The sequence below is a fragment of the Ascaphus truei genome, chromosome 7 (genome assembly GCF_040206685.1).
Source record: "Ascaphus truei isolate aAscTru1 chromosome 7, aAscTru1.hap1, whole genome shotgun sequence".
NCBI lineage: Eukaryota > Metazoa > Chordata > Amphibia > Anura > Ascaphidae > Ascaphus > Ascaphus truei.
Window position 1 is genome coordinate 25,795,116 of NC_134489.1, and position 26,659 is coordinate 25,821,774.

Genomic DNA, 26,659 nt, shown 5'->3' on the forward strand with positions numbered 1-26,659 from the left:
ATCAGATTTCTGGTGGTAGAGACGGAGAGAGCCCGGGTGAGACTCCAGTACATCGTGGAGGAGATCTTGATTGACCTGGCGGAGATGAAGACTGCACAAGTCTACTGTCTGCAGGATTTCCAGGAAGAGGGAACCTTTGATGTGACCTTCCGTGAGGAGGAGGACTGTTGGAACGCATACGAAAGATGCAAGAAGAACGCAAGTGACCAGAAGATGAAGGGGATCAGTGTTATCCCAAGCTTTTTGTTGGAGGAAAGAAGCGTAATTGTGCATATGTACGATCCTTTTGTTAAGAAAGAGGAGATAGCCTTGTTTTTGAGACATTATTGCGCAACTGTGAGAGATGGTGAAGAACTTTTGAATTGCTATGGGATATTCAATGGCAAACGGAAATTTCATGTACGTTTAAGATCAGACCCAGCATGTGAAGGGGGAGTGATGCACCCCCCTGCGGTTTTCAATGTGGGTGGGAGAAAAGGCTTTTTGGAGTATTGGGGCCAACCCAAGAGATGCAAGAACTGCCAACAATATGGACATGTGGAAAAAAGATGTGGGGAGGTGGGAATGGTATGCCACAATTGTGGTAAAGAGGGTCATTTGGCTGCAAAATGCAGAGTACAAAAGAAATGTGACTTTTGCTGTGAGTCTGGACATTTGGCGAGAAATTGCTTAAAGAAGAGCGAGGATTTGAGCACAAAAAGGTCAAGTAAAATGTCATTAATGGTGGGGAGGAATTGTCTTCCGGAAAAGCCTAATGTTCAGGTGCAGAATAGTGTGAAATATCAGCCTAGAGTTTATGTCAGTGAGGATGGAAAGGGAAAAGAAAGGGAAAGTGAGAAGGAGGAAGAGAAGGTCAGAGGCGAGAGGGGACATTTGGCACGCAAGTGTCCCAAGAAAGAGGATACAAGGACACAAAAAGACTTAGGAGATGGGAAAAATTGTGATCAGGTGAAAGAAAGGGTTGGGATGGTGGAAAATGTGGCGAAAATTAGAGAAGAGGATAAGGAAATAAGATCTGAAAAAATGAAGATAGAACAGAGTCAGCAAAGAATAGAGAAGGATTCTTTAGGTGTGGGGGTAGATAAAGATGAAGGAAAAGGGGACAGTGTGGGGGAGGAAGAAATTAGTGTTCAGGAGGAGGAAAGGGAGTTTGAGAACTGGGCGCAGGATAGTGGGAAGGAGAGTGAGTTGGGGTCAGAGGAAGAGGGTGTGTTGGGAGAGGAGGAGGAGGAAGAGAGTGTGTCTGTGGAGGAGGAAGAGAGTGTGTCTGTGGAGGTAGAGGGGGAGGAAATGGAAGGGGGAGAGGAAGAAGAAGAGGGTATGTCTGAGGAGGAGGAGGCAAGGGAAAAGGAGGAGGGAAGGGGAAAGGTGGAGAGAATAGAGAAAGTATTCCAGTGGGGAGCAGAGAATGCAGACTCGTGGAGTTTTCTTTGTAATGACAAGCAATTAAAGAAAGCCATAATTGGTTTAAAGGAAAAATTTATTGAGGCTTATGTAAGGAATAATATTAGTTTTTTGAGGTGAATAGGTATAGGCCAGAAGTTGTTAGGGGGTGATAGAAAAAGAAGAAGATGAGAGGGGTTTAGAGGGAGAGGAATGGAAAAGTAAGGGTAAAAATAGAAATGTAAATGGAATAGAAGGGAGGTAAATAGAATTATATGTAGGGGGTCTGTAAATATGGGAGATGAATTTTCTGATAAGTTTAGAAATGTTTGATTGTGTGAAGTAACAATGATTTATTTGTTGAAATGTTTTCTTAGTTTCTGTTTGTAAATATTCTGAAATGTGAGTATTGAAAAAATTACTATGTACTTTCTGTAAATAATGTGAAAAGAAAAATGCTAAGGTTGTTGGAAAAACACCCAATGTTGTTAAATTACATATGTGTTAATAAACACAAATAAAACAAAAAAAAAAAAAAAAAAAAAAAAAATCTGTTCTTATCAGTTTAATATCTGATACGTCCCCTATCTGGGGACCATATATTAAATGGATTTTTAGAACAGGGAGATGGAAGAAGAGCTTGCTCTGTCCACTCCACGCATTGACCTGGTATTGCAGTACCTCCAGGACCGGTGCACTTCCCTTTGGGGATATTTGGCTTGTATCAAAAAATAGAAACAAATGACTGTCTGACAGAAAAAAAACAAACATGCATTTTTGGCTCTTTCTTTTGCAAAGAAAGAAGAAGATGAAATGACGACAAAATAAAGCCTCCTTCTTTTTGCTGTGTCTTGTTTGCTCTTTTGCGTGGCTTCTTACTTTCTTTTCTTTTCAGCTCCTCCTCGCATGGAGCAGGAGTGCCGCCTGCTGCCTAGCCTAATTCAGTCCGAACGAGCAGATGCCTAAGAAACTCCTGTTGAAGCTGTATCCAAATAGCCTGCATAGCAAACACTGCAGCAGCAAGCAGCAAGCAGCAAGCAGCAAATGCCTTGACTTGCTGGCTTCTTGTCACAATGGCTGGCTGGCTGAAATGACCTGAACTGAAAAGCCCAGCCACTGGCTGCTTGCATGCTTGCTGCCTGAGTTTCATGGCAGCCCGGACGAGTCGGCTAGCAGAGAAAAAGTGGGCGGTTCCTATGCAAATAAGCAGACGAAGCCTGGTGCCGGAAAAAGAACTGGAAGCATGTGCCTTTTTGGCTGTTTGCTGGCCATGCGGGCCCCCCAGCAGTGTGTGCGGCTGCTTTTCTTTACTCCATAGAAAGTCTTTGGCTTTTGCATCCGTCGTCGTCGTCGCCGCCGCTGCTGCATAGACTCCCCGGGGCTGTGTCGGGAGGAGCGGAGGGACTGGAGGCAGGCCTGCTGGGGGAGGAGGCGAGCGGGCAGCCAGCGGCTCCCTCTGCCCTTCTCCCTAAAGCGTAGCGCCCCTGGCCGTCGGGCGGCGCTCAGGCGGGGGCCCATTTCTGGTTATCGCTTCTCGGCCTTTTGGCTAAGATCAAGTGTAGTATCTGTTCTTATCAGTTTAATATCTGATACGTCCCCTATCTGGGGACCATATATTAAATGGATTTTTAGAACAGGGAGATGGAAGAAGAGCTTGCTCTGTCCACTCCACGCATTGACCTGGTATTGCAGTACCTCCAGGACCGGTGCACTTCCCTTTGGGGATATTTGGCTTGTATCAAAAAATAGAAACAAATGACTGTCTGACAGAAAAAAAACAAACATGCATTTTTGGCTCTTTCTTTTGCAAAGAAAGAAGAAGATGAAATGACGACAAAATAAAGCCTCCTTCTTTTTGCTGTGTCTTGTTTGCTCTTTTGCGTGGCTTCTTACTTTCTTTTCTTTTCAGCTCCTCCTCGCATGGAGCAGGAGTGCCGCCTGCTGCCTAGCCTAATTCAGTCCGAACGAGCAGATGCCTAAGAAACTCCTGTTGAAGCTGTATCCAAATAGCCTGCATAGCAAACACTGCAGCAGCAAGCAGCAAGCAGCAAGCAGCAAATGCCTTGACTTGCTGGCTTCTTGTCACAATGGCTGGCTGGCTGAAATGACCTGAACTGAAAAGCCCAGCCACTGGCTGCTTGCATGCTTGCTGCCTGAGTTTCATGGCAGCCCGGACGAGTCGGCTAGCAGAGAAAAAGTGGGCGGTTCCTATGCAAATAAGCAGACGAAGCCTGGTGCCGGAAAAAGAACTGGAAGCATGTGCCTTTTTGGCTGTTTGCTGGCCATGCGGGCCCCCCAGCAGTGTGTGCGGCTGCTTTTCTTTACTCCATAGAAAGTCTTTGGCTTTTGCATCCGTCGTCGTCGTCGCCGCCGCTGCTGCATAGACTCCCCGGGGCTGTGTCGGGAGGAGCGGAGGGACTGGAGGCAGGCCTGCTGGGGGAGGAGGCGAGCGGGCAGCCAGCGGCTCCCTCTGCCCTTCTCCCTAAAGCGTAGCGCCCCTGGCCGTCGGGCGGCGCTCAGGCGGGGGCCCATTTCTGGTTATCGCTTCTCGGCCTTTTGGCTAAGATCAAGTGTAGTATCTGTTCTTATCAGTTTAATATCTGATACGTCCCCTATCTGGGGACCATATATTAAATGGATTTTTAGAACAGGGAGATGGAAGAAGAGCTTGCTCTGTCCACTCCACGCATTGACCTGGTATTGCAGTACCTCCAGGACCGGTGCACTTCCCTTTGGGGATATTTGGCTTGTATCAAAAAATAGAAACAAATGACTGTCTGACAGAAAAAAAACAAACATGCATTTTTGGCTCTTTCTTTTGCAAAGAAAGAAGAAGATGAAATGACGACAAAATAAAGCCTCCTTCTTTTTGCTGTGTCTTGTTTGCTCTTTTGCGTGGCTTCTTACTTTCTTTTCTTTTCAGCTCCTCCTCGCATGGAGCAGGAGTGCCGCCTGCTGCCTAGCCTAATTCAGTCCGAACGAGCAGATGCCTAAGAAACTCCTGTTGAAGCTGTATCCAAATAGCCTGCATAGCAAACACTGCAGCAGCAAGCAGCAAGCAGCAAGCAGCAAATGCCTTGACTTGCTGGCTTCTTGTCACAATGGCTGGCTGGCTGAAATGACCTGAACTGAAAAGCCCAGCCACTGGCTGCTTGCATGCTTGCTGCCTGAGTTTCATGGCAGCCCGGACGAGTCGGCTAGCAGAGAAAAAGTGGGCGGTTCCTATGCAAATAAGCAGACGAAGCCTGGTGCCGGAAAAAGAACTGGAAGCATGTGCCTTTTTGGCTGTTTGCTGGCCATGCGGGCCCCCCAGCAGTGTGTGCGGCTGCTTTTCTTTACTCCATAGAAAGTCTTTGGCTTTTGCATCCGTCGTCGTCGTCGCCGCCGCTGCTGCATAGACTCCCCGGGGCTGTGTCGGGAGGAGCGGAGGGACTGGAGGCAGGCCTGCTGGGGGAGGAGGCGAGCGGGCAGCCAGCGGCTCCCTCTGCCCTTCTCCCTAAAGCGTAGCGCCCCTGGCCGTCGGGCGGCGCTCAGGCGGGGGCCCATTTCTGGTTATCGCTTCTCGGCCTTTTGGCTAAGATCAAGTGTAGTATCTGTTCTTATCAGTTTAATATCTGATACGTCCCCTATCTGGGGACCATATATTAAATGGATTTTTAGAACAGGGAGATGGAAGAAGAGCTTGCTCTGTCCACTCCACGCATTGACCTGGTATTGCAGTACCTCCAGGACCGGTGCACTTCCCTTTGGGGATATTTGGCTTGTATCAAAAAATAGAAACAAATGACTGTCTGACAGAAAAAAAACAAACATGCATTTTTGGCTCTTTCTTTTGCAAAGAAAGAAGAAGATGAAATGACGACAAAATAAAGCCTCCTTCTTTTTGCTGTGTCTTGTTTGCTCTTTTGCGTGGCTTCTTACTTTCTTTTCTTTTCAGCTCCTCCTCGCATGGAGCAGGAGTGCCGCCTGCTGCCTAGCCTAATTCAGTCCGAACGAGCAGATGCCTAAGAAACTCCTGTTGAAGCTGTATCCAAATAGCCTGCATAGCAAACACTGCAGCAGCAAGCAGCAAGCAGCAAGCAGCAAATGCCTTGACTTGCTGGCTTCTTGTCACAATGGCTGGCTGGCTGAAATGACCTGAACTGAAAAGCCCAGCCACTGGCTGCTTGCATGCTTGCTGCCTGAGTTTCATGGCAGCCCGGACGAGTCGGCTAGCAGAGAAAAAGTGGGCGGTTCCTATGCAAATAAGCAGACGAAGCCTGGTGCCGGAAAAAGAACTGGAAGCATGTGCCTTTTTGGCTGTTTGCTGGCCATGCGGGCCCCCCAGCAGTGTGTGCGGCTGCTTTTCTTTACTCCATAGAAAGTCTTTGGCTTTTGCATCCGTCGTCGTCGTCGCCGCCGCTGCTGCATAGACTCCCCGGGGCTGTGTCGGGAGGAGCGGAGGGACTGGAGGCAGGCCTGCTGGGGGAGGAGGCGAGCGGGCAGCCAGCGGCTCCCTCTGCCCTTCTCCCTAAAGCGTAGCGCCCCTGGCCGTCGGGCGGCGCTCAGGCGGGGGCCCATTTCTGGTTATCGCTTCTCGGCCTTTTGGCTCAGATCATTGTGTCTGAGTCAGGGGCTTAGCTGGGACTGTGTCACCTTGGCCTTGCGGCATCGGCTCGAAAGAGTCTTAAGCCGCATGCTGCTTTTGGGGTGACACGCCATCCCGAGCTGATTCGGAGGGCGATCCAAAAGACAAGATGGCGTCTTGGGCGCATTTAAAGAACACCATTCGTTTTGCTGTGGACGAGGAAGAAAGAGGACGGATTTCGCTGCAGTTTATCGTGGTGGAGGTGCTCCGGAAGATTGGCGTGGAGGCAGAGGAGATTTATTGCCTGCAAGATTTCCAGCGTCAAGGCACTTTCGATGTGACCTTTTATCAGGAAGGAAATTGCCTGGACTGTTTTGAGAAACTGAAGGAGCTGATGGGAGATCCCAGCATGCGGGGGATAAAGATATATCCAAGCTTTCGGATGGACGAACGGCCTGTAACGGTCCACATGTACAATCCGTATGTGCCGAAAGAAGAAATCCAGATGTTTTTAAAGCGGTATTGTACATCGGTGAGAGGCGGAGAAGTACTGCAGAATTCGTTTCGGATCTTTAACGGGAAAAGAAGGTTCTGGGTCCGCTTTATGCCAGACCCGACTGGAACAGGAGGAGTCAGGAACCCTCCTTCAAGTTTCAGCATAGGGGGAAATCGAGGTTTTCTGTTTTTTCCAGGACAACCTTTGTATTGTCGGAACTGCCTACAATACGGGCATACCAGAGAGAATTGCCAAAAAACAGGCCAAGTGTGCCGCAATTGTGGAAAAGAAGGACACACAGCAAATAAATGTGACGTACCCAGGAGATGTGATCTGTGTGGGGAGGGTGGACATTTGGCGAGACAATGCGCCAGAAAAAAGAGCTATGCACAGGCTATGAGTCCTGATCTGGGGAGAGACGAATCGGAGAGTTCCTTGATGATAGAGACTGATCCTAGACTGACGGAGATATACCTGGAGCACTTGGAAAAGAGAGATGCCCTGGAAAAAAAAGAGGAAGATCTTTTTCTTGACTCTGTTGCTCAAAGTTTTGGTGGGGAAAAGAAGGAAGGGGGAGACTTTGATCAGGCTGTGGATAAGGGTGGGGAAGCGGGGTCTGTGAATACGCCTGGCCCAAGTTGGGGGGAAAGTATGGAAGTTCATGATGCACAGGGGGGGGAGGGGAAGTTTTGTGAAGAACAGGAGGAGGGAATGGAGGTTACAGTGGGGGAAAAGAAGCCCCAAAAGCGTAAAAATCAACAGGAAGCAGAAAGCATGGAAGGGAAGGAGGGTCAAGGGGGAGAGAAGAGAGAGGGGCCTAGAGAGAAAGTAGAGAGGGTTGTGAAGATAGGGAGGGAACAGATAGGAGAAATACCACGTAGGAGTGCTTTAGAAGAAAAAATAGGAGAGTTCCAGAGGGCAGTAGGGGAGGTAGATTTCTGGGTAGGAATTTTTAGGAGGCAACATAGAGGAAGTACAGATCAGCAAATTATAAAGAGATTAGATGAAGTAATGCACCAAAGAAAAAACATCACTAAAGAGGAATATGAGGAAATGAAAAAAGAGAATAAACATTTGGTGGAGGTGAAAGAGGGCAGAGCAGTCCTCAAGGAAAGAGAGGAGGAAAGGGAGATTTTTGGAGAACTGGAGGATATTAGTGAGGAGGAGGATAGTAGTGAGGAAGAGGAAGTAAAAGATCTGGGAAGGCCCCGTGAGGTGACCCTTGTAAGCCTGACAGAGGTGACAGTGGTGGAGGAGACCCCGGAAAGTATGATGCAAGACGAAAGGGAGAAAGAGGAGAGTGAGGTTAAGGGAGACCCAGGTGTTGTGGAAACACAAACTCAGGGAATAACATCTACAATGGCTGGGAGTAGTGGCAGCGATTGGGGAGAGATCTCCTCATCCGAAAGTGAAAGAAGTGGAGAGCATAAGGAGGTTAAGGGACACCTAAATAAAGAAAAAAAAGCGGGGGAGACAACAAGTATGCCAAAACGGAAAGTGGGAGGGACAAGTAGGAGTGAAAGTGAAGGAGGAGTAGCATCAACGGCAGAGAGATCAGAAAGTGAAGGAAGTGGCGTGCAAGAAAAGGGTGATGATCCTATAGGTAGTTGTTCAAAACAGGAGACAGTAAAGGGAACTAAGGGAAAAGTTAGTCCAAAGATGTTAGAACAGAAGAAAATAGTAGGAATATGTAATCAGATAGTTGGGGAGAAAAAGAAAGTAGTCTCTAGTGGAGTAAGTGGGGAAAAAGTAGAGGAAACGTTAAGACAAAAAGCTCTAAAGGATAAAGTGACGGAGGTTACAGAAAAAGTAGGGAAGGGGGAAGGTGAGGGTTGGCTGAAATTTTGGAAAGAGATCAACCCAACCGCAAATACAGAGCAGATAATAGACTTATTAGAGTCAATAATAGTAATGAGGGCACAGAGGACAGAGGAAGATTTTAAAAGTTACGCACGGCAATATGCGCATGTAATGAGAATAGAGAGGAGGGAACAGAGACGTAGTACAAAAATCATAAGATAAAATAGTAAAGATAGGATGGAAGGACGGGCAGTGCGGAATTTTTTTTGAATATGTTGTTACTTAAGTTGTTGGCGCTGGAAAATATGTGATTATGTGTTTTTTTATTGATTTGGGAATTTTTTTGAAATGTTGTATTTTATGCGCAAGTAAATAAAAACTTTAAAAACAAAAAAAATCTGTTCTTATCAGTTTAATATCTGATACGTCCCCTATCTGGGGACCATATATTAAATGGATTTTTAGAACAGGGAGATGGAAGAAGAGCTTGCTCTGTCCACTCCACGCATTGACCTGGTATTGCAGTACCTCCAGGACCGGTGCACTTCCCTTTGGGGATATTTGGCTTGTATCAAAAAATAGAAACAAATGACTGTCTGACAGAAAAAAAACAAACATGCATTTTTGGCTCTTTCTTTTGCAAAGAAAGAAGAAGATGAAATGACGACAAAATAAAGCCTCCTTCTTTTTGCTGTGTCTTGTTTGCTCTTTTGCGTGGCTTCTTACTTTCTTTTCTTTTCAGCTCCTCCTCGCATGGAGCAGGAGTGCCGCCTGCTGCCTAGCCTAATTCAGTCCGAACGAGCAGATGCCTAAGAAACTCCTGTTGAAGCTGTATCCAAATAGCCTGCATAGCAAACACTGCAGCAGCAAGCAGCAAGCAGCAAGCAGCAAATGCCTTGACTTGCTGGCTTCTTGTCACAATGGCTGGCTGGCTGAAATGACCTGAACTGAAAAGCCCAGCCACTGGCTGCTTGCATGCTTGCTGCCTGAGTTTCATGGCAGCCCGGACGAGTCGGCTAGCAGAGAAAAAGTGGGCGGTTCCTATGCAAATAAGCAGACGAAGCCTGGTGCCGGAAAAAGAACTGGAAGCATGTGCCTTTTTGGCTGTTTGCTGGCCATGCGGGCCCCCCAGCAGTGTGTGCGGCTGCTTTTCTTTACTCCATAGAAAGTCTTTGGCTTTTGCATCCGTCGTCGTCGTCGCCGCCGCTGCTGCATAGACTCCCCGGGGCTGTGTCGGGAGGAGCGGAGGGACTGGAGGCAGGCCTGCTGGGGGAGGAGGCGAGCGGGCAGCCAGCGGCTCCCTCTGCCCTTCTCCCTAAAGCGTAGCGCCCCTGGCCGTCGGGCGGCGCTCAGGCGGGGGCCCATTTCTGGTTATCGCTTCTCGGCCTTTTGGCTCAGATCATTGTGTCTGAGTCAGGGGCTTAGCTGGGACTGTGCCCCCTTGGCCCTGTGGCATCGGCTCCTTCGGGAGTCTTAAGCCACTTGCTGCTTTTGGGGGGGCACGCTATCCTGAGCGTTCTCGGAGGGCGATCTAAGGCAAGATGGCGACATGGACGCATCTAAAGAACACGATTCGGTTCTTGGTGGAGGAGGCCGAGAGAGGACGGGTCGAGCTACGATTCATCGTGGAGGAGGTTATCCAGAAGGTCGGTTTGGGAGCAGAGGATATCTACTGTCTGCAGGATTTTCCCCGGCAAGGGATTTTTGACGTAACCTTCCATCAGGAAGGAGCTGCACTTTGTTGTTTTGAAAAAGCGAAGGAAGTTTTGGACGACGAGATTATGCGTGGCATAAAGATGATCCCGTGCTTTCGATTGGATGAGAGGCCGATAACTATACATATGTATAATCCATATGTGCCAAAAGAGGATCTAGTGATGTTCCTGAGGAGGTATTGTTCATCCGTCAGAGGTGGAGAGGAGTTGCACAATTCCTATGGGATTTATAACGGGAAGAGAAGATTTTGGGCCCGTTTCAAACTTGACCCTTCGGGTGCAGGTGGAGTGCTGAACCCCCCATCAGGGTTCAGTATTGGGGGGAACCGGGGGTTTTTGTTCTTCCCGGGGCAACCCCTGTATTGTAGGAACTGTTTGCAGTATGGTCATACGCGTGAGAACTGTAAAAAAACAGGACAGTGCTGCCGCAATTGTGGAAAGGAGGGACATTTTGCAGGCAATTGTGACTTACCCAAAAAATGTGACTTATGTGGAGATCGAGGGCACATTGCAAGAAATTGCACAAAGAAAAAGTCCTATGTCCAGGCAGCAAGACGACCTGCTGAGGCTGGTGAGGGGACTATGGACAATATTGAGTGGGCTGGGAATGGCTCAGTGGTGGAGGAAACCCCGGAGGCTATGCAAGGGTTGGAGGGGATACAGAATGCAAGTTGGGCGGAGAAAGTAGAGGCGCAAGAGAAAAGTGTAATAGCCCAAGGGATGCAGGGTGGGAGGGAGGAGGGGGAGATGGAAGATGGTTTTGTGGAGTCTTGTGTAAAGGGGGAGGGAAATAAGGAGCTGGATTGTGGCAAGGGAGAATCAAGGGGTTTGTTAGAAGGAATGGAAAGTTTTGAAAAGGAGGTAGGGGGTGTGAAGTTGTGGGTCCAAGTTTTTCGCACAGAGAACAAAGAAATAAGTGATGAAGACCTATTAAAAGAGTTAGAGGATATTAAGACCCGCAGAGCTACAATGTCACAAAAGGAATACATGAGCCTAAGAGAAGAACAAATAACGTGGTTGAAAGGGGCGAAAGATAGACAGGAGGGAGAAAGAATGTTAATGGAGGAAGAAAGTAAGAAAAAAGATTTGGGAATAGTGGTAAAACAGGATAATGAGCAGGAAGAGGAGGTACAATATGGTGGGGTTGAGAATATGGTGCAGGGTGATAGTTTACAAAAAATACAGGAGGCAGTAAGAGAGTTGGAGAAGAAAAAAGACTTAGAATGTGTAGTACAAACGGAGAGAATGGGGATTGCATGTGCAGTTAAGGGGAGACCTAGAGATTTTGTAGGATACCCAATTGTAAAAGGAGGCGAAGAAGGAATAATGAAAGATTTGGAGCCCTCCCCTAGGGACCAGGGAATATTGGGAATAGCTGGGTTGAGCACCAGTGAGAGTGAGTGGAGAGAAATATCCTCCACGGAAAGTGAGAGTGGAAAACAAAAAATTGCAGGAGATGAGGAGGGAAAAAGAGAGATGACAGCATTACCTAAAAGGAAAGTGGGGGGGACAAGCAGGAGTGAGAGTGAAGGAGGTGCAGTGTCAACAGGAGAGAGTGGGGGTGGGGGAATTCAGAAAAAACAAGCAATGGGGAGTAAAGGAGCAAGAGATAGAAGTCCACTGGGAGGAAAGGGAGGAAAAAGCTGGCAATTACTGTCAGGGGTGAGACAGGAGAGTGAAAGGAAGTATGAACATAAAGGGAAAAGAAAAAAAGATAGGAATTACGAGACAAATAGAATAGATAAAGAAAGGGTGACAATGCTTTTGGCAACAGAAAAGGGGTCGACCCCTGAAAGAATCGCAATTTTGAAAAACACTTTAGCAGGAGCGATAAAAGCGATGGCAGAGTATGAGTAAATATTGAAAAGTTTTGTGGAAGAGCTGATGTTGTTTTGTTTTTGATCAGTCAAACTAAACAAATATAGTATATGACTTATGTTTTGCAAAGTATGTAATATATGTGTTGTTGGAATATTTTTTTTGCATTGTTTTCTGAAACGTGTTTATTTTACTGTTTGTAAATAATGAGAATGTGAATAAAACATTTAAAAAGAAAAAAAAATCTGTTCTTATCAGTTTAATATCTGATACGTCCCCTATCTGGGGACCATATATTAAATGGATTTTTAGAACAGGGAGATGGAAGAAGAGCTTGCTCTGTCCACTCCACGCATTGACCTGGTATTGCAGTACCTCCAGGACCGGTGCACTTCCCTTTGGGGATATTTGGCTTGTATCAAAAAATAGAAACAAATGACTGTCTGACAGAAAAAAAACAAACATGCATTTTTGGCTCTTTCTTTTGCAAAGAAAGAAGAAGATGAAATGACGACAAAATAAAGCCTCCTTCTTTTTGCTGTGTCTTGTTTGCTCTTTTGCGTGGCTTCTTACTTTCTTTTCTTTTCAGCTCCTCCTCGCATGGAGCAGGAGTGCCGCCTGCTGCCTAGCCTAATTCAGTCCGAACGAGCAGATGCCTAAGAAACTCCTGTTGAAGCTGTATCCAAATAGCCTGCATAGCAAACACTGCAGCAGCAAGCAGCAAGCAGCAAGCAGCAAATGCCTTGACTTGCTGGCTTCTTGTCACAATGGCTGGCTGGCTGAAATGACCTGAACTGAAAAGCCCAGCCACTGGCTGCTTGCATGCTTGCTGCCTGAGTTTCATGGCAGCCCGGACGAGTCGGCTAGCAGAGAAAAAGTGGGCGGTTCCTATGCAAATAAGCAGACGAAGCCTGGTGCCGGAAAAAGAACTGGAAGCATGTGCCTTTTTGGCTGTTTGCTGGCCATGCGGGCCCCCCAGCAGTGTGTGCGGCTGCTTTTCTTTACTCCATAGAAAGTCTTTGGCTTTTGCATCCGTCGTCGTCGTCGCCGCCGCTGCTGCATAGACTCCCCGGGGCTGTGTCGGGAGGAGCGGAGGGACTGGAGGCAGGCCTGCTGGGGGAGGAGGCGAGCGGGCAGCCAGCGGCTCCCTCTGCCCTTCTCCCTAAAGCGTAGCGCCCCTGGCCGTCGGGCGGCGCTCAGGCGGGGGCCCATTTCTGGTTATCGCTTCTCGGCCTTTTGGCTAAGATCAAGTGTAGGGTCTGTCCTGTGAAGGATAGCCCTAATTGCATCACTTGGTCTGGTCATGGGCTGAGGCAGCGGATGCAAAGTAGCCCGGGCTTTTTAATCTTGCACCCCAGGCTTGGATCACCTGGGGAGCATCACTTGCTGCACTGTGGATGGCTGTTTGGGCGGCGGCCTCCACTTACGAGCACTTGATCAGCACAGATTTTTTTGCACCGTCCCCTATTTTTCCCGCACTTTGGCCCCCCTTATTGCCTTCCGCTGAGGGGACAAGCCAATTATTTTTGTCACCGCCTGGCCTTGCAAAGGGCCAGGCGTGCACTCGTGCACACCCTTTTTGTGTTGTACGTTTGAGCACCTCCTGCACTGCATTGCACAGAGCACCGGAGCACTCGCACCATGAATTTGTTTGTTTGGTGTTGGGTTAACGTCACCCCTTTCTTCGGAGAGTAAAGACTGTAGTGCTGGCTAGTGAACGCCAATCCCTCGGGAGAAGATCACGGTGGGTTAGTAGGCGTCAGCCGAACACCCTAAAGACTTGGACCCTCCTGCGGCGTCTGCTGCACTAGGAGGGAACAGGATGGACGTCGGATTCTTCGGATGACGACGTCAATGTAACAACAGGAATCCAAGGCTTCGGCTGGAGAGGACTGTTTCTTGGTACGGACTGGCCTACTCTCCGGAGAAGACTTTGTCACATGTGGAGCGCACCTGGTCTCACTTGACCACGAGCACGGTTTTTGAGGTGGAATCACTTTTTTCACCACCCGGGCTACAAAAAAAAAAAAAAAATCTGTTCTTATCAGTTTAATATCTGATACGTCCCCTATCTGGGGACCATATATTAAATGGATTTTTAGAACAGGGAGATGGAAGAAGAGCTTGCTCTGTCCACTCCACGCATTGACCTGGTATTGCAGTACCTCCAGGACCGGTGCACTTCCCTTTGGGGATATTTGGCTTGTATCAAAAAATAGAAACAAATGACTGTCTGACAGAAAAAAAACAAACATGCATTTTTGGCTCTTTCTTTTGCAAAGAAAGAAGAAGATGAAATGACGACAAAATAAAGCCTCCTTCTTTTTGCTGTGTCTTGTTTGCTCTTTTGCGTGGCTTCTTACTTTCTTTTCTTTTCAGCTCCTCCTCGCATGGAGCAGGAGTGCCGCCTGCTGCCTAGCCTAATTCAGTCCGAACGAGCAGATGCCTAAGAAACTCCTGTTGAAGCTGTATCCAAATAGCCTGCATAGCAAACACTGCAGCAGCAAGCAGCAAGCAGCAAGCAGCAAATGCCTTGACTTGCTGGCTTCTTGTCACAATGGCTGGCTGGCTGAAATGACCTGAACTGAAAAGCCCAGCCACTGGCTGCTTGCATGCTTGCTGCCTGAGTTTCATGGCAGCCCGGACGAGTCGGCTAGCAGAGAAAAAGTGGGCGGTTCCTATGCAAATAAGCAGACGAAGCCTGGTGCCGGAAAAAGAACTGGAAGCATGTGCCTTTTTGGCTGTTTGCTGGCCATGCGGGCCCCCCAGCAGTGTGTGCGGCTGCTTTTCTTTACTCCATAGAAAGTCTTTGGCTTTTGCATCCGTCGTCGTCGTCGCCGCCGCTGCTGCATAGACTCCCCGGGGCTGTGTCGGGAGGAGCGGAGGGACTGGAGGCAGGCCTGCTGGGGGAGGAGGCGAGCGGGCAGCCAGCGGCTCCCTCTGCCCTTCTCCCTAAAGCGTAGCGCCCCTGGCCGTCGGGCGGCGCTCAGGCGGGGGCCCATTTCTGGTTATCGCTTCTCGGCCTTTTGGCTAAGATCAAGTGTAGTATCTGTTCTTATCAGTTTAATATCTGATACGTCCCCTATCTGGGGACCATATATTAAATGGATTTTTAGAACAGGGAGATGGAAGAAGAGCTTGCTCTGTCCACTCCACGCATTGACCTGGTATTGCAGTACCTCCAGGACCGGTGCACTTCCCTTTGGGGATATTTGGCTTGTATCAAAAAATAGAAACAAATGACTGTCTGACAGAAAAAAAACAAACATGCATTTTTGGCTCTTTCTTTTGCAAAGAAAGAAGAAGATGAAATGACGACAAAATAAAGCCTCCTTCTTTTTGCTGTGTCTTGTTTGCTCTTTTGCGTGGCTTCTTACTTTCTTTTCTTTTCAGCTCCTCCTCGCATGGAGCAGGAGTGCCGCCTGCTGCCTAGCCTAATTCAGTCCGAACGAGCAGATGCCTAAGAAACTCCTGTTGAAGCTGTATCCAAATAGCCTGCATAGCAAACACTGCAGCAGCAAGCAGCAAGCAGCAAGCAGCAAATGCCTTGACTTGCTGGCTTCTTGTCACAATGGCTGGCTGGCTGAAATGACCTGAACTGAAAAGCCCAGCCACTGGCTGCTTGCATGCTTGCTGCCTGAGTTTCATGGCAGCCCGGACGAGTCGGCTAGCAGAGAAAAAGTGGGCGGTTCCTATGCAAATAAGCAGACGAAGCCTGGTGCCGGAAAAAGAACTGGAAGCATGTGCCTTTTTGGCTGTTTGCTGGCCATGCGGGCCCCCCAGCAGTGTGTGCGGCTGCTTTTCTTTACTCCATAGAAAGTCTTTGGCTTTTGCATCCGTCGTCGTCGTCGCCGCCGCTGCTGCATAGACTCCCCGGGGCTGTGTCGGGAGGAGCGGAGGGACTGGAGGCAGGCCTGCTGGGGGAGGAGGCGAGCGGGCAGCCAGCGGCTCCCTCTGCCCTTCTCCCTAAAGCGTAGCGCCCCTGGCCGTCGGGCGGCGCTCAGGCGGGGGCCCATTTCTGGTTATCGCTTCTCGGCCTTTTGGCTAAGATCAAGTGTAGTATCTGTTCTTATCAGTTTAATATCTGATACGTCCCCTATCTGGGGACCATATATTAAATGGATTTTTAGAACAGGGAGATGGAAGAAGAGCTTGCTCTGTCCACTCCACGCATTGACCTGGTATTGCAGTACCTCCAGGACCGGTGCACTTCCCTTTGGGGATATTTGGCTTGTATCAAAAAATAGAAACAAATGACTGTCTGACAGAAAAAAAACAAACATGCATTTTTGGCTCTTTCTTTTGCAAAGAAAGAAGAAGATGAAATGACGACAAAATAAAGCCTCCTTCTTTTTGCTGTGTCTTGTTTGCTCTTTTGCGTGGCTTCTTACTTTCTTTTCTTTTCAGCTCCTCCTCGCATGGAGCAGGAGTGCCGCCTGCTGCCTAGCCTAATTCAGTCCGAACGAGCAGATGCCTAAGAAACTCCTGTTGAAGCTGTATCCAAATAGCCTGCATAGCAAACACTGCAGCAGCAAGCAGCAAGCAGCAAGCAGCAAATGCCTTGACTTGCTGGCTTCTTGTCACAATGGCTGGCTGGCTGAAATGACCTGAACTGAAAAGCCCAGCCACTGGCTGCTTGCATGCTTGCTGCCTGAGTTTCATGGCAGCCCGGACGAGTCGGCTAGCAGAGAAAAAGTGGGCGGTTCCTATGCAAATAAGCAGACGAAGCCTGGTGCCGGAAAAAGAACTGGAAGCATGTGCCTTTTTGGCTGTTTGCTGGCCATGCGGGCCCCCCAGCAGTGTGTGCGGCTGCTTTTCTTTACTCCATAGAAAGTCTTTGGCTTTTGCATCCGTCGTCGTCGTCGCCGCCGCTGCTGCATAGACTCCCCGGGGCTGTGTCGGGAGGAGCGGAGGGACTGGAGGCAGGCCTGCTGGGGGAGGAGGCGAGCGGGCAGCCAGCGGCTCCCTCTGCCCTTCTCCCTAAAGCGTAGCGCCCCTGGCCGTCGGGCGGCGCTCAGGCGGGGGCCCATTTCTGGTTATCGCTTCTCGGCCTTTTGGCTAAGATCAAGTGTAGGGTCTGTCCTGTGAAGGATGGCCCTAATTGCATCACTTGGTCTGGTCATGGGCTGAGGCAGCGGATGCAAAGTAGCCCGGGCTTTTTAATCTTGCACCCCAGGCTTGGATCACCTGGGGAGCATCACTTGCTGCACTGTGGATGGCTGTTTGGGCGGCGGCCTCCACTTACGAGCACTTGATCAGCACAGATTTTTTTGCACCGTCCCCTATTTTTCCCGCACTTTGGCCCCCCTTATTGCCTTCCGCTGAGGGGACAAGCCAATTATTTTTGTCACCGCCTGGCCTTGCAAAGGGCCAGGCGTGCACTCGTGCACACCCTTTTTGTGTTGTACGTTTGAGCACCTCCTGCACTGCATTGCACAGAGCACCGGAGCACTCGCACCATGAATTTGTTTGTTTGGTGTTGGGTTAACGTCACCCCTTTCTTCGGAGAGTAAAGACTGTAGTGCTGGCTAGTGAACGCCAATCCCTCGGGAGAAGATCACGGTGGGTTAGTAGGCGTCAGCCGAACACCCTAAAGACTTGGACCCTCCTGCGGCGTCTGCTGCACTAGGAGGGAACAGGATGGACGTCGGATTCTTCGGATGACGACGTCAATGTAACAACAGGAATCCAAGGCTTCGGCTGGAGAGGACTGTTTCTTGGTACGGACTGGCCTACTCTCCGGAGAAGACTTTGTCACATGTGGAGCGCACCTGGTCTCACTTGACCACGAGCACGGTTTTTGAGGTGGAATCACTTTTTTCACCACCCGGGCTACAGAAAAAAAAAAAAAAAAAAAATCTGTTCTTATCAGTTTAATATCTGATACGTCCCCTATCTGGGGACCATATATTAAATGGATTTTTAGAACAGGGAGATGGAAGAAGAGCTTGCTCTGTCCACTCCACGCATTGACCTGGTATTGCAGTACCTCCAGGACCGGTGCACTTCCCTTTGGGGATATTTGGCTTGTATCAAAAAATAGAAACAAATGACTGTCTGACAGAAAAAAAACAAACATGCATTTTTGGCTCTTTCTTTTGCAAAGAAAGAAGAAGATGAAATGACGACAAAATAAAGCCTCCTTCTTTTTGCTGTGTCTTGTTTGCTCTTTTGCGTGGCTTCTTACTTTCTTTTCTTTTCAGCTCCTCCTCGCATGGAGCAGGAGTGCCGCCTGCTGCCTAGCCTAATTCAGTCCGAACGAGCAGATGCCTAAGAAACTCCTGTTGAAGCTGTATCCAAATAGCCTGCATAGCAAACACTGCAGCAGCAAGCAGCAAGCAGCAAGCAGCAAATGCCTTGACTTGCTGGCTTCTTGTCACAATGGCTGGCTGGCTGAAATGACCTGAACTGAAAAGCCCAGCCACTGGCTGCTTGCATGCTTGCTGCCTGAGTTTCATGGCAGCCCGGACGAGTCGGCTAGCAGAGAAAAAGTGGGCGGTTCCTATGCAAATAAGCAGACGAAGCCTGGTGCCGGAAAAAGAACTGGAAGCATGTGCCTTTTTGGCTGTTTGCTGGCCATGCGGGCCCCCCAGCAGTGTGTGCGGCTGCTTTTCTTTACTCCATAGAAAGTCTTTGGCTTTTGCATCCGTCGTCGTCGTCGCCGCCGCTGCTGCATAGACTCCCCGGGGCTGTGTCGGGAGGAGCGGAGGGACTGGAGGCAGGCCTGCTGGGGGAGGAGGCGAGCGGGCAGCCAGCGGCTCCCTCTGCCCTTCTCCCTAAAGCGTAGCGCCCCTGGCCGTCGGGCGGCGCTCAGGCGGGGGCCCATTTCTGGTTATCGCTTCTCGGCCTTTTGGCTAAGATCAAGTGTAGTATCTGTTCTTATCAGTTTAATATCTGATACGTCCCCTATCTGGGGACCATATATTAAATGGATTTTTAGAACAGGGAGATGGAAGAAGAGCTTGCTCTGTCCACTCCACGCATTGACCTGGTATTGCAGTACCTCCAGGACCGGTGCACTTCCCTTTGGGGATATTTGGCTTGTATCAAAAAATAGAAACAAATGACTGTCTGACAGAAAAAAAACAAACATGCATTTTTGGCTCTTTCTTTTGCAAAGAAAGAAGAAGATGAAATGACGACAAAATAAAGCCTCCTTCTTTTTGCTGTGTCTTGTTTGCTCTTTTGCGTGGCTTCTTACTTTCTTTTCTTTTCAGCTCCTCCTCGCATGGAGCAGGAGTGCCGCCTGCTGCCTAGCCTAATTCAGTCCGAACGAGCAGATGCCTAAGAAACTCCTGTTGAAGCTGTATCCAAATAGCCTGCATAGCAAACACTGCAGCAGCAAGCAGCAAGCAGCAAGCAGCAAATGCCTTGACTTGCTGGCTTCTTGTCACAATGGCTGGCTGGCTGAAATGACCTGAACTGAAAAGCCCAGCCACTGGCTGCTTGCATGCTTGCTGCCTGAGTTTCATGGCAGCCCGGACGAGTCGGCTAGCAGAGAAAAAGTGGGCGGTTCCTATGCAAATAAGCAGACGAAGCCTGGTGCCGGAAAAAGAACTGGAAGCATGTGCCTTTTTGGCTGTTTGCTGGCCATGCGGGCCCCCCAGCAGTGTGTGCGGCTGCTTTTCTTTACTCCATAGAAAGTCTTTGGCTTTTGCATCCGTCGTCGTCGTCGCCGCCGCTGCTGCATAGACTCCCCGGGGCTGTGTCGGGAGGAGCGGAGGGACTGGAGGCAGGCCTGCTGGGGGAGGAGGCGAGCGGGCAGCCAGCGGCTCCCTCTGCCCTTCTCCCTAAAGCGTAGCGCCCCTGGCCGTCGGGCGGCGCTCAGGCGGGGGCCCATTTCTGGTTATCGCTTCTCGGCCTTTTGGCTAAGACCAAGTGTCTGGCTGAGAGGTGATTGCTGAGACTGTGACCCCTTGGCCCTGGATCATCGCCCCTTTGGGGGCTTAAGATCCTTGCTGCTTTTGGGGGGGCACGCCATCTCGAGCGACGAGGAGTGATCAGGAGCGGACAAGGAAGAGTGGAGGGCCGGCACCTTGGCCTTGGGGCATCGCCTTTGATGGCTTAAGCCCCTTGCTGCTATAAGGGTGCCGCACCAAAACTTGCAAGGATGGCGGCGAGATCCCATCTAAGGAATTCCATTCATATGGAGGTCGTGGTGGAGGAGAGAGAACGAATTGGAGTTCGTTATATCGTGGAGGAAATCCTATTGAAGAAGGCCGATTTGGAAGCCAGGAGCGTGATGTGCATGCAGGACTTCCCACGCCAGGGTTTCTTTGATGTGACTTTCTACCAGGAAATGGACTGTGTCAATTGTTTTGAGAAGCTAAAGCTGCGAGCAGATGACCCTGAGATGAGAGGAATAAAGCTTTTCCCAAGCTTCTTGATGGAAGAACGCCCAGTGACGGTGCACATGTTTAACCCGTATGTGGAGAAGATGGACATTGTGATGTTCCTGAGACAGTACTGCTCCTCGGTGAAAGGAGGAGTAGAGTTGAAAAATGACTGTGGCATTTTTAACGGGAAAAGACGGTATTGGGTCCGTTTTAAACCAGACCCATCGAAACTAGGAGGACTGAGTTACCCGCCGTCGAGCTTCTCTATCGGAGGTAATCGGGGTTATTTAACCTATCCAGGCCAGCCAAAATATTGTCGGAGATGTTTGCAGTATGGCCATACGCAAGAAGAATGTGAAAAGACTGGGGTGTTTTGCCGGAACTGTGGTAAAGAAGGGCATATGGCTGCGAAATGCGAGGTCCCAAAAAGGTGTGACTTATGTGGGGAACGCGGTCATTTGGCGCGCCAGTGTTCCAAGAAAAAGACTTATGCCCAAGCGGCAGGGGACAGTGGGGCGGAAAGTGCATCTGAATTAGATAACCTTATGCTAAGGGTTGAGCAGAAAGAGGAGGAGGAAATGGAGCTACAGGAGGGAGGAAGGGTGGAGGTGGCAGAATCCCCTAGGTTGTTGCATGATGGAAAAAGGGGAATTCTGGATTCTCAGAGTGGGAATTGGGCAGAAAGAGTAGAGGTACAGGAAGAGGAGGAAGCCCTACAGGAAAAAATTAACGTGTTTGAGAAGAAAGTGGGGGATGTTAAGTTATGGGTGGCGGCTTTGGGGAAAAAGGATATGAGTAAGAAAGAGTTAATGAGGGAATTAGATGACTTCATGAAGAGAAGAGCGGGTATGTCTATGGAAGATTATGTGAAACTGAGAGAGGATCAGGTGAAGCGGTTGAGTGAGGAAGAATTCAGATTGGAGGGAGAAGCAATGTTGGAGGAGGAAGCTAGGAAGAGGGAGGTGGCTGAGAGAGAAACAAGGCAAATACAGATGGATTTAGCCTTAGAAGGAAAATTTGAGGAATTTCAGAAGGAAGTAGGAGATGGGGATTTTTGGATAAGAATCATGCGGAAGGCAAAAAAAGGGATAAGTAATGAAAAGATTGGGGAACAGTTAGACAAAATTATAGCGGTAAGAAAGGGAATGTCTAAAGAGGATTACAACCGAGTAAAAGAGGAATGGCGGGTGGAGGAAGAAGAATGGGATAACGAGAGATGTGAGAGAGAGGGGGCATCGGGAGAGTTGGGGTTTAAAAAAGTTGGGGGTTGTTTTTGGGATAGCCCCAGTAGAAAAGAGGAATTTAGGGGTTTAGAGGTAGAGGAGGTAGAGAGTCAGGGGGCTCAGGAGGAGGTAATGGAGCTTTTTTCGGCGGAAAAAAGAGTGTTAAAATGTGGAACAGAGCAGGGTGTAATTGAGGCTTTAGAAGTTGTTAGCCCAATGGAAAGCTCTCAGGAAGATCTGGGGGATAAGTTTTGTCCCCACCGGACGGAAGTGGAAGAGGGGTACAGAGGGTTAGAAGCAATAGAAGAAGCGGTGAGAGTTTTAGAGGCAGGGAAAGGACAAGAGGAAAAAAGTACAGTACAGGAGGAAGAGATGGAGGTCGGAGGTTCAGAAAAGAAAGCCTTAAAACGCAGGCAAAAGGAGAGTAAAAAGAAAGCAGAAATTGAGGCAGGTATGGAAGCAGGCCCCAGCAAAAGGGGAAGTATGGAACAGAAGGGTAGTGAGAGTGATAGTTCATCCTCACAAAAAAGTCAGGGAAGTGATCAAATGCAGGGGAAAGGGAAAGTACAGAGGAAAGTAAGCAGAACGAGTGGAGAAGAAGATACAGCTAAGGAAACAGCTGAAAGGGAAAGACTTTTTTTGGAAAAGAAGAAAGCAAGAGAGAAAGAACAGGAGATAAACAACAGAAGAGAACTCCAAAGACTTTTACTAGTTTGGGATAATGCAAGCGAGAAATCAAATTTAGAACTGATAGAGAAAAATATAATTTCAGTTGAAGCAGGTTTGAAAATAAAACCAGGGTCCTCAATTAGTATGCGGAAAAAGAGAGATGTATAGAAATGTTTAAAATTTGAATGGTTTAGAACATAAAATGATAGAGTTTACGTTGATATGTTTTCTATTTTAGAAGAGATATATTCTAAAATGCTATATATGTTTTGAAAAGTTTTAAATGTTGTAAAATAAATTATGCACAAATAAACAACTTTAAAACAAAAAAATCTGTTCTTATCAGTTTAATATCTGATACGTCCCCTATCTGGGGACCATATATTAAATGGATTTTTAGAACAGGGAGATGGAAGAAGAGCTTGCTCTGTCCACTCCACGCATTGACCTGGTATTGCAGTACCTCCAGGACCGGTGCACTTCCCTTTGGGGATATTTGGCTTGTATCAAAAAATAGAAACAAATGACTGTCTGACAGAAAAAAAACAAACATGCATTTTTGGCTCTTTCTTTTGCAAAGAAAGAAGAAGATGAAATGACGACAAAATAAAGCCTCCTTCTTTTTGCTGTGTCTTGTTTGCTCTTTTGCGTGGCTTCTTACTTTCTTTTCTTTTCAGCTCCTCCTCGCATGGAGCAGGAGTGCCGCCTGCTGCCTAGCCTAATTCAGTCCGAACGAGCAGATGCCTAAGAAACTCCTGTTGAAGCTGTATCCAAATAGCCTGCATAGCAAACACTGCAGCAGCAAGCAGCAAGCAGCAAGCAGCAAATGCCTTGACTTGCTGGCTTCTTGTCACAATGGCTGGCTGGCTGAAATGACCTGAACTGAAAAGCCCAGCCACTGGCTGCTTGCATGCTTGCTGCCTGAGTTTCATGGCAGCCCGGACGAGTCGGCTAGCAGAGAAAAAGTGGGCGGTTCCTATGCAAATAAGCAGACGAAGCCTGGTGCCGGAAAAAGAACTGGAAGCATGTGCCTTTTTGGCTGTTTGCTGGCCATGCGGGCCCCCCAGCAGTGTGTGCGGCTGCTTTTCTTTACTCCATAGAAAGTCTTTGGCTTTTGCATCCGTCGTCGTCGTCGCCGCCGCTGCTGCATAGACTCCCCGGGGCTGTGTCGGGAGGAGCGGAGGGACTGGAGGCAGGCCTGCTGGGGGAGGAGGCGAGCGGGCAGCCAGCGGCTCCCTCTGCCCTTCTCCCTAAAGCGTAGCGCCCCTGGCCGTCGGGCGGCGCTCAGGCGGGGGCCCATTTCTGGTTATCGCTTCTCGGCCTTTTGGCTAAGATCAAGTGTAGTATCTGTTCTTATCAGTTTAATATCTGATACGTCCCCTATCTGGGGACCATATATTAAATGGATTTTTAGAACAGGGAGATGGAAGAAGAGCTTGCTCTGTCCACTCCACGCATTGACCTGGTATTGCAGTACCTCCAGGACCGGTGCACTTCCCTTTGGGGATATTTGGCTTGTATCAAAAAATAGAAACAAATGACTGTCTGACAGAAAAAAAACAAACATGCATTTTTGGCTCTTTCTTTTGCAAAGAAAGAAGAAGATGAAATGACGACAAAATAAAGCCTCCTTCTTTTTGCTGTGTCTTGTTTGCTCTTTTGCGTGGCTTCTTACTTTCTTTTCTTTTCAGCTCCTCCTCGCATGGAGCAGGAGTGCCGCCTGCTGCCTAGCCTAATTCAGTCCGAACGAGCAGATGCCTAAGAAACTCCTGTTGAAGCTGTATCCAAATAGCCTGCATAGCAAACACTGCAGCAGCAAGCAGCAAGCAGCAAGCAGCAAATGCCTTGACTTGCTGGCTTCTTGTCACAATGGCTGGCTGGCTGAAATGACCTGAACTGAAAAGCCCAGCCACTGGCTGCTTGCATGCTTGCTGCCTGAGTTTCATGGCAGCCCGGACGAGTCGGCTAGCAGAGAAAAAGTGGGCGGTTCCTATGCAAATAAGCAGACGAAGCCTGGTGCCGGAAAAAGAACTGGAAGCATGTGCCTTTTTGGCTGTTTGCTGGCCATGCGGGCCCCCCAGCAGTGTGTGCGGCTGCTTTTCTTTACTCCATAGAAAGTCTTTGGCTTTTGCATCCGTCGTCGTCGTCGCCGCCGCTGCTGCATAGACTCCCCGGGGCTGTGTCGGGAGGAGCGGAGGGACTGGAGGCAGGCCTGCTGGGGGAGGAGGCGAGCGGGCAGCCAGCGGCTCCCTCTGCCCTTCTCCCTAAAGCGTAGCGCCCCTGGCCGTCGGGCGGCGCTCAGGCGGGGGCCCATTTCTGGTTATCGCTTCTCGGCCTTTTGGCTCAGATCATTGTGTCTGAGTCAGGGGCTTAGCTGGGACTGTGCCCCCTTGGCCCTGTGGCATCGGCTCCTTCGGGAGTCTTAAGCCACTTGCTGCTTTTGGGGGGGCACGCTATCCTGAGCGTTCTCGGAGGGCGATCTAAGGCGAGATGGCGACATGGACGCATCTGAAGAATACGATCCGGTTCGTGGTAGAGGAGGCGGAGAGAGGACGGGTCGAGCTGCGTTTTATCGTGGAAGATGTTATCCAGAAGATTGGGATGGATGCAGAGAGCATATACTGCCTGCAGGATTTTCCCCGGCAAGGAATTTTCGACGTGACCTTCCATCAGGAAGGAATTGCACTTTGTTGCTTTGAGAAGGTGAAGGAGATGTTGGATGACCAGAGCATGCGAGGCATAAAGATGATTCCGTGTTTCAGAATGGATGAGAGGCCGATTACCATACACATGTACAATCCGTATGTGTGTAAAGAGGACTTGGTGATGTTTCTGAAGAGATATTGTTCATCTGTAAGAGGCGGTGAGGAATTGCACAATACTTATGGGATATATAATGGGAAAAGAAGGTTTTGGGCCCGGTTTAAACCTGACCCATCAGGTGCAGGTGGAGTACTTAACCCCCCGTCGAGTTTTAGTATTGGGGGAAACCGGGGATTTTTGTTTTTCCCAGGGCAACCCCTGTACTGCAGGAACTGTTTGGAATATGGACACGTACGCGAGAACTGTAAAAAAACAGGACAGTGTTGCCGCAATTGCGGAAAGGAAGGACATTTTTCAGCCAATTGTGATGTACCCAAAAGATGTGATTTATGTGGGGAGCGAGGTCACATTGCAAGACAATGCACGAAGAAAAGAACTTATGCCCAGACGACAAAAGGAAGTGAGGAGGAAAGTGATACAGACTTGGATGGACTTATTCTAAGGGATGAGCAGATAGGGGAGGGGGAGATGGATCTGCGGGAGGGAGGAAGGGCAGAAGGAGTGGGAACCCCTAAGACTGGACAAGATGGTAAAGGGGAAGCTTGGAGCACTCAGAGTGGGAAGTGGGCGGAAAGGGTGGAGGAACAAGAGGAGAAGGAGGCACTTAATGAAAAAGTTAAGGTGTTTCAGGAGAAGGTGGGGGATGTAAAGTTGTGGATGAAAGTGATACATAAAAAGGATATGAGTGATAAGGAGGTAATAGAAGAATTAGATGACCTTATGAAACGTAGAGCGGTGATGACTGTAGAAGAGTATATAAAGTTGAGAGAAGATCAGATAAAGGCTTTGAGAGAGAAGGGATTTAGACTGGAGGGGGAAGCAATGCTGGCGGAGGAAGCTAGGAAGAAGGAAGAGGCTGAGGAAGGGGGAGATGTAGAGCCCTTAGAACAAACAGGAGAAACTTCAGAAAGTAGTGATAGTATTATTGGGGTAGAGGAGGAAATTTGTGAAATGGAATGTTCTGCTGTGGAAAGAAGAGCACAAAAGAGAAAGGAGAAAAATGAGAGAGAGGAGGATAGGGAAGTACAAGGCAACAAAGGCAGTAGTAAGATACAGAGGAAAGTAAGCGGGGCGAGTAGTAGTGAAGACGGAGCGAGAGTTCAGACAAAGCAGGATAGAAAGATGGAGATAGGAGGAAGAGATAGAGAGGAAGGGAAAAAAAGAGAAGGGATAATTTTGAGAGGATTGAGTGAAAGTGATAGTGAAGCTACAGGGGGAACCCCCCCTAAAAAAAGAGAGGAAACAACAGATAGTAGCAGTGGGGAAAAAATGATAGAGGAGAGGAAGGGAGAAGGAGGAGCAGAGGTACCAAAAACAATAGCAGAGAGAATAGAAGAGGAGTATGAGGAGCTTCACCAGAAAACTGGAGATGGAGCTTTTTGGAAATTATGGTATGGGGGAGACGAAAAAAAAGAGAAAATATTAGAAGGATTACAAGGACTTATAAAACTGACAGAGAGTAATCCGAGGAGGTATAAAGAGATAATAACGGGATATAAAAAGCAGGTGGGAATAGAAGAGGTAGGTAGTAGAGGAGGAGTAGGAAAGTAATGAGGGTAGAAGGATATATTTTTTAGAATTAAGTGAAGAAGGAAAAATTGCTTTGTGAAAAAATGACTTTTACTTTATTGTAAAACTGTTAAATGGTAAATAAAACTATTTAAAACAAAAAAAAATCTGTTCTTATCAGTTTAATATCTGATACGTCCCCTATCTGGGGACCATATATTAAATGGATTTTTAGAACAGGGAGATGGAAGAAGAGCTTGCTCTGTCCACTCCACGCATTGACCTGGTATTGCAGTACCTCCAGGACCGGTGCACTTCCC

At 48.6% G+C, this 26,659-nt stretch overlaps 8 non-coding genes and 6 pseudogenes across 8 annotated transcripts; all 14 read left to right on the top strand.

The window, feature by feature from the left end:
* The first annotated feature begins 1,880 nt into the window (after positions 1-1,880).
* Positions 1,881-2,086, top strand: LOC142500297 (U2 spliceosomal RNA; annotated as a pseudogene).
* Positions 2,087-2,909: 823 nt separating this feature from the next.
* LOC142500528 (U2 spliceosomal RNA) lies at positions 2,910-3,100 on the top strand. Its single transcript, XR_012803078.1, has one exon. It is a non-coding gene; the product is annotated as a U2 spliceosomal RNA (small nuclear RNA).
* Positions 3,101-3,923: 823 nt separating this feature from the next.
* On the top strand, positions 3,924-4,114 carry LOC142500530 (U2 spliceosomal RNA). The gene has a single exon (XR_012803079.1). It is a non-coding gene; the product is annotated as a U2 spliceosomal RNA (small nuclear RNA).
* An 823-nt stretch (positions 4,115-4,937) lies between these two features.
* LOC142500531 (U2 spliceosomal RNA) lies at positions 4,938-5,128 on the top strand. The gene has a single exon (XR_012803080.1). It is a non-coding gene; the product is annotated as a U2 spliceosomal RNA (small nuclear RNA).
* A 3,493-nt stretch (positions 5,129-8,621) lies between these two features.
* LOC142500082 (U2 spliceosomal RNA) lies at positions 8,622-8,796 on the top strand (annotated as a pseudogene).
* A 3,203-nt stretch (positions 8,797-11,999) lies between these two features.
* On the top strand, positions 12,000-12,176 carry LOC142500195 (U2 spliceosomal RNA; annotated as a pseudogene).
* A 1,595-nt stretch (positions 12,177-13,771) lies between these two features.
* LOC142500743 (U2 spliceosomal RNA) lies at positions 13,772-13,966 on the top strand. The gene has a single exon (XR_012803266.1). It is a non-coding gene; the product is annotated as a U2 spliceosomal RNA (small nuclear RNA).
* An 823-nt stretch (positions 13,967-14,789) lies between these two features.
* On the top strand, positions 14,790-14,980 carry LOC142500532 (U2 spliceosomal RNA). Its single transcript, XR_012803081.1, has one exon. It is a non-coding gene; the product is annotated as a U2 spliceosomal RNA (small nuclear RNA).
* Positions 14,981-15,803: 823 nt separating this feature from the next.
* On the top strand, positions 15,804-15,994 carry LOC142500533 (U2 spliceosomal RNA). Its single transcript, XR_012803082.1, has one exon. It is a non-coding gene; the product is annotated as a U2 spliceosomal RNA (small nuclear RNA).
* Positions 15,995-17,589: 1,595 nt separating this feature from the next.
* On the top strand, positions 17,590-17,790 carry LOC142500759 (U2 spliceosomal RNA; annotated as a pseudogene).
* Positions 17,791-18,613: 823 nt separating this feature from the next.
* Positions 18,614-18,804, top strand: LOC142500535 (U2 spliceosomal RNA). Its single transcript, XR_012803083.1, has one exon. It is a non-coding gene; the product is annotated as a U2 spliceosomal RNA (small nuclear RNA).
* A 3,515-nt stretch (positions 18,805-22,319) lies between these two features.
* Positions 22,320-22,492, top strand: LOC142500808 (U2 spliceosomal RNA; annotated as a pseudogene).
* Positions 22,493-23,315: 823 nt separating this feature from the next.
* LOC142500536 (U2 spliceosomal RNA) lies at positions 23,316-23,506 on the top strand. The gene has a single exon (XR_012803084.1). It is a non-coding gene; the product is annotated as a U2 spliceosomal RNA (small nuclear RNA).
* Positions 23,507-26,482: 2,976 nt separating this feature from the next.
* LOC142500062 (U2 spliceosomal RNA) lies at positions 26,483-26,659 on the top strand (annotated as a pseudogene).